The following is a 6,363-nucleotide window of genomic DNA, read 5'->3' as shown; positions in this document are numbered from 1 at the left end:
TATCCTAGGGCACAAAGACTGAGATCATGGACCTCTGATCACGCATAAATCTGCTAGGCTGGGAGAAGATGGGCATGAAGGTTTACGGCTTTACCTCCCATGTGCCAGGCACACTTCTAGATGCTGAAATATGTTAAAAGACATCATGGCTCCAAGGCCTTTACCTAATGTTTGGGCCATAACAAATGCTATTATTATGTTTCTAGTGTAATCATCAAAATTATCCAGATAGTTAGGAATCAATATCCTCATGGTTTTCGCCTTACATTGTAAGCCACTTAAGGATCAGAGAGGTTTTACAGCTTGGCCTTGTTCACACTTAGTAAAAGGTGAGACAAGTCTTTCTGATTCCATAGCTAAATTTTCAGGGTTTTTCCCTTTTCTTCTTTGTTGTTTTTTTTTTTTACTTTTATCACTGTATAATTTTGCTCATGTCAGAATGCTCATGAAGAATCCCAGAGCCCTGGGCCACCCCTATTGGTTTTGTCACATCATATGGACAGTTATGGTAGATACTGTTTATTTGTCCCTATCCACTGTATCATAAACCTGTAACTTATATAATATTATACACATGCACACAAAAGTTTATGGTAAAGGTGGTTGTATTGGGTAGGGGTCTCCAGAGAAACAAATAGAATATATAAGGAGTTGGCTCAATTGACTGTGAGCGTGGTGAGTCCAAAATCTGATGGGGAAGGCTGGCAGGCTGGAGACTCAGTAAAGTTGCAGTTTGAGGCCAAAAGTGGTCGGACTGGAGAACCCGGAAGAGCCAATGTTGCAGATGAAGCTCGAAGGCCATCTGCTGAAGAATTCCCTCTTGCTCTGGGGAAGTGAGTCTTTTGTCCTATTCAAGCCTTCAACTGATTGGACAAGGCCCACCTCCATGGGGGAGGACAATCTGCTTTACTCAAACCTTGCCAATTTAAATGTTAATCTCATCCAAATCACCCTCACAGACACATCCAGAGTAATGTTTGACCACATATCTGGGCACCTTTGTGGCCCAGCCGAGTTAACACATAACGTTAGCAATCACAGTGGAGTGATGGCTGCTTTCTTTAATTTCAAGAGCTGAAAATTAAACAACAACAACAAAAGCATTGGGCTGAGGGGCACCAAAGTGTAGCCTATACTTATCATTAAGAGTTCCTCTTTTGGAGAAACTTCTGAATTAAAGGGGATGATTTTTCTTAACTCCACGGCAGTATTTCTGATTTGTATTTGATAATGTAAAAAACACATACTAGTGTGGTATACCCGAGGCAAACAGAGGTGAAGATTCACAGAATTGGAGAAGACCCTAGAAATCAGGGACTCCATGAACATCATGTTCCAACTCCCCGAAAATTGTTCAAACATTTACCTGCAGAGCTGGGACTGGCACTGGTCCTGTGACCCGTCCAAGAGCATTTGTGGTTCATGGATCCAACTCAGCATCTACCAGAGGAACTTCACTCCTATGGATAGTATATTAGATACTACATAAGATTCCATTTTGAAAAAGATTATTTGCTAAAACAAGCTTGCAAACACTCTCTTACTTCATTTGTAATGGATATTTTTGTTGCTACTGATGTATTTCAACATGTTCAAGATACATTTGAGAACTGATGTTAGGAAAATAACTTCAACCTATGATTTGCAAGTTTGGATTTCAATAATTTGGCCCAATTTGAATTTATAAGCACAGAGAAAAGGTTAACTCACCCATTTAGTAGTTTGGAAAGCATTTGGTTTTATGTTTATTTTATCCTTAAAAAATTATGATGCTGAATTTAATAAAATAACAAAAACTACTTTTTTATTTAAAAAGTAACTAATATGCATGAAGGAATATTGGAAAATACAGAACAGCAGGCAGCAAAAATATAGTCAAATATACCAGCTACCTTTTTTTCTGGGAAGTATATTATATGTGACTTTTTTCGCTTACCATATATCCAAGGCCTTTTCTGTGTTATGGAAGAACCTTGAAAAATATAATATTGAATGAGTATGCAACCTTCCATTAAGTGGTTATACCAGGGAATTCCCTGGCGGTCCAGTGGTTAGGACTCTGCGCGCTAACTGCAGAGGGCCCAGGTTCAATCCCTGGTCAGGGAACTAAGATCCCACAAGCCATGAGGGATGGCCAAAAAAAGAAAAGAAGTGATTATACCAGTGCTTAACTAACAATTACTTTTTTTATTGCTGTTTCCTTTTTTTTTTTTTTTTTTTTTTTTTTTTTTTTTTTTTTTTTTTTTTTTTTTTTTTTTTTTTTTTTTTTAACCATAAAAAACAAAGCAGGGATAATATTGCTATGGGCTCATTCTCGCCCCATCCCCCGAATTCACAGATTGAAGTCCTAACCAGCATTGTGTCTGTATTTGGAGTAAGGAAGTAATTTAGGTTAAATGGGGTCATAAGAGTAGAGCTCTGATCTGATAGGATTAGAATCCTCAAGAGAGGTAGCAGAGAGCTTTCTCTCTTCTCTCTGTCTGTGTCTCTGTCTCTCTCTCATGTGAGCACACAGTGGGAAAGTGGCCATCTGCAAGCCAAGAAGAGAGCTCTCCCCAGACACAGAATCTGCCAGCCCCTCGATCTGGGACTTCCAGCCTCCAGAACTGTGAGGAATTAATGTTGGCTGTTTAAGACCCCAGTCTGGGGTATTCTGTTACAGCAACAGAGGTGACTGATTCAGTGTCTCTTTCATAAAGCTCCCTCTGCATGTCCCACCTGAGTCTGCTCATGTACATGCTTCAATAGCCCATCAGATTTAAAGCACAAGTTCAATGATAAAATATCTAAGAATTCAAGATGGCAACAGCAGAACCTTAAACCAACCTGGGTCCTCCTGAGTGTGGACCCTCTGACATTTCACAGGCCATGTGCCCACAGGACCGGCCCTGACTTTCTGGGGTGTTCTTGGTGTGAACACGTGGGCCTCGCTCACCAGTATTCATCCCATGGCTATAGATACTCAACAGAGTCTCCTGTTGGTTTGATGTTCTGTAATATGTAACCGACCCTCAGATCTATGTTAAAGAGGTTCCATGGGTCCTCTGATTAAGAACATTTTTTTAGCGGTTATTTTATAATCCTCTATTTACTGAAAAACAACCAGAGAATCACAGAAATATAAAGCTGAAGGAATTTCCTGTCTGGTAGTGTTCAGGGTTGTTTTTGTTTTTTAATTTTTTGTAGGCAGTGGAGCCAGTCCTTCAAGGAAAACTTTTGAAGGTTTGTTAGGTGGGGGCCTAGCGCTGCTCTGATTGGGGCAGGGCTGTCAGCCCGACACCCTCCCTGAAACAATTTGAAAACCAATGATCTCATCTCACCTCCTCATTTAAAATATTTATTTATGGGCTGCCCTCTAGGGATCTTCAAAAATGACAGAATTCCAATTTTTTTTTTTTTAAAAGCATTATTTTAGAGTTTTAAAAAAAATGCCAGGGTACATAGGAGTGTTTGAACATGAAGTTAACAAATTCTCATAAGAATTGAGGAACAACCGTTGAGCAGTAAACGTGGCTCTCAGCTCCAAAGGGGCAGCGGTGTCCATCTCTGTCTGACCATTAATGGTGGTGGAAAACACACGAGATAATGAAATCTCAGGACACCCTGTGATTCTTGGGTTTTGCTGGGTGAAAATAGGCCTTGTACCTTTCACCTGCTTTTTATGACCGAGTCCCAACTTCCTTCCCTTTCTTGAAGTTGCTTCACTTGTTTTACAGCCTTTGCGTTACCACCCTCACTTGCCTTTTCAATGAATCAGGCCAGCTTCTCATCTTCATAACTGGGCAAACTCACGGAATCACTCCCAGGGAGTTGGCATCACACTGCCTTTTGTTGTTTTAAGGCATTATATTGTTTTACTATATTCTATTGCTTCTATAACTTTATGCATTCATTCATTCCACAATGTGTGAATATTTCCTGGTCACATAGCTGTCTAGTTGATGCGGGGAATTGCAAAGATGGGTAAGACATAAGCGTTTCCTTCTAGTGGGACATGATATAGCCAGGGAATCAGAGTTGCAAATCAACAAAGAATAAAGTGTTTTCCAATTATGGTTTCAAACGGTTATACGCTTAGAAAAAAGTAATTTTCTTTTCATAGCCCAATTAAAAATTGTATTTGGTAAATATTATGTGCAGGGCTTTAAAAAACATTATTTTAGAATCTTAAAATGTAATAAATTAAACATATGCTTTCTGTGATATTCTTTCCATTTTAATATTTTTAGGAAAAGTAACTTGGCCTATAAAGTGCTATCAAAGTAAAGTTCAATCAGAAACAGTTTTTAGTGAATTTTCTTATGAAGTGTAAATAGGTTACAAAAATAAAATTAAAATAAATAGGCTAAGATTTTGTCAGTTAATAAGACAGAAACTAACGGATGATAGATGTCAAATCAAGCTTTAGAAAACTTAGCTTAAAAGTCCTAGCAGGACACAAAAATAGATATAACTATGCTTCTTTTTCAAAAAAATATAATTCCTCCTCCCTCCACCTCCTCATTCTCTATTCTTTTTCTTAGAATTCTTACGTTAAGTTTACATGGTTCCCTTTTCAGTATCATTATTTACAACACTGTCAGTGTTTCCATAGTTATGCAGAAAGCTCGTTTCCATAGCAACACTCTTGGTTTCCTAAACAAATAGTATCACAGTGTTAATCTTGTTTCAATGTTATTGTACTATGTTATTAGATACAAAAATTCAAAAAATAATTTAAGCAGAGTTTGAAGCTAGGTGGGTTGGTTTTATTGTTTGGTGCTTTTGATATTAAATTTCAATTTCATATTAAATTATGTATCCATTTGAAAAATAGTGGGAATTTTGTATAGTAAACATGATACCAATTTTACTCACTAGTTATAAAACACTATAATTTAATAAGAGAGTGTTTCAATACATGAACAACATACAGGGAGAGGTTTACCATCTTCAGATTAAAATGCCTGTTTTTCAGCTGGCCTGGATAATTTAGCTCCCCCAAGTCTCTAAAGTCATTTATAAGCTACCCACAGCAATATTTCCCTTTGCCATTTTTGCATTTTAAGTAATTTCTACCTGTTTTGCCTTTTATTTTACAACCCCACGGGAACAACTATGCAACAGACTTCAAGGGAAATTTATGGCTTCCGTTTTCTTTGAAACAAAAGAGAAAAATTAGTAGGTTTTTGTGTCTTTGTCTTAACTTTTGCTCATCATTACCCTTAATTTCTTCTCTAAGGAGCAAATCTTTTGGCCTCTTTCAGAAATGGGACTTGGCCTACCCCTAGCTCCCAGCGACGTCCGGCATATCCAGTTTGCTTTAATTGGATAGTTTACATTCACCTCCTCCAGGAGGGTCTCAGGGCACGTGGGGGAGAAGATGGCCAACATGCAAGGTAAAGGAAATGGGAATATTACTTTTATTTAACCGAAGAGACAGGAGCTGTATGAACAGTCCCATAGCATTACCACGTCCTGTCAGATGTTTGTAAAAGGCCGGCTGGGCTGTGCGCATCTGGATCTTTGTGCTCTGCACGCTGTCTCACTTAACGTGGCTTTTCAGAAGCCTGCTCTTTCATTCTCCTTTTGAATATGTCTTCCTTGAAGAATACATTTAAATGAGTTTCCCATCTCAATTTTAGCAGGAAGGGCATGGAGACAGAGGTATAATTTACTAATGTGCAAAGGTGAATTGGTTTGCTCTCTTGTGGGGAAAGGAGTCAATAATGACGGAAGCTGATGTCAAACTTTGGACCCACCATGCCCTGGGTGGGGAGCTGGGGCCAGCCAGACACTAGGCCAGCCCATCCCAGCTCTGGTGTCTGAGCTGTGGGATTTGGAGCCTGGGATTTCAACCCCTCTGAGCCTCAGTTTCCTCATCTATAAAATTAGGAAAATAGCACCCAATGTGCAGCAAGCATTGTTGGGGGATTAGAGATACAAGTAAGCAGGGTAACACTTGCTAAGAGGTAGTCATTGTTGTGATTTACTGATTGTTCGTTCTTTTCTTTGATAATTTTAAGTTTGGGGTCAGAAAGAGCCTGATGCCTCTGTAGTGCTGCAAGGAGGTGTGTCCACGGAGACCCTGCACTGGCCGAGCTTCTTCAGCTTTCCCGCCATCACTGGCCTGTCTCCCGCCCCCTTGCAGCAGAGGCAGCTTTAATGTTTCAGTTCAGGGGAGGCAAGCATTCAGACTTCCCAAAGCTGCCTCCTCATGTGGGTTTCTTCAATGGACAGCAGCCTCATGATGTGGAAAGCCCCTGGGAAGAGGTCCTTTCCTCACCTCCATCCCTGCAGTGAAGCTTCACCAGTGTTTTTCAACGTAAGCAGAGCAGAGCAGTCGTCCCAGGACCTTGCTGAAACGCAGATTTGGGTTCAGCA

General features: G+C 39.7%; 1 non-coding gene across 1 annotated transcript; it reads left to right on the top strand.

Annotated features, from left to right (window-relative positions):
• Positions 1-2,033: 2,033 nt before the first annotated feature.
• Positions 2,034-2,106, top strand: TRNASTOP-CUA (transfer RNA amber suppressor (anticodon CUA)). The gene has a single exon. It is a non-coding gene; the product is annotated as a tRNA-Tyr (tRNA).
• The last annotated feature ends 4,257 nt before the right edge of the window (positions 2,107-6,363 follow it).

The sequence above is a fragment of the Lipotes vexillifer genome, unplaced genomic scaffold (genome assembly GCF_000442215.2).
Source record: "Lipotes vexillifer unplaced genomic scaffold, Lipotes_vexillifer_v1.1 scaffold7, whole genome shotgun sequence".
Taxonomy (NCBI): Eukaryota; Metazoa; Chordata; class Mammalia; order Artiodactyla; family Lipotidae; genus Lipotes; species Lipotes vexillifer.
Note: the sequence above shows the minus strand (reverse complement) of the source record. Positions and strands in the feature narration are given on the sequence as shown.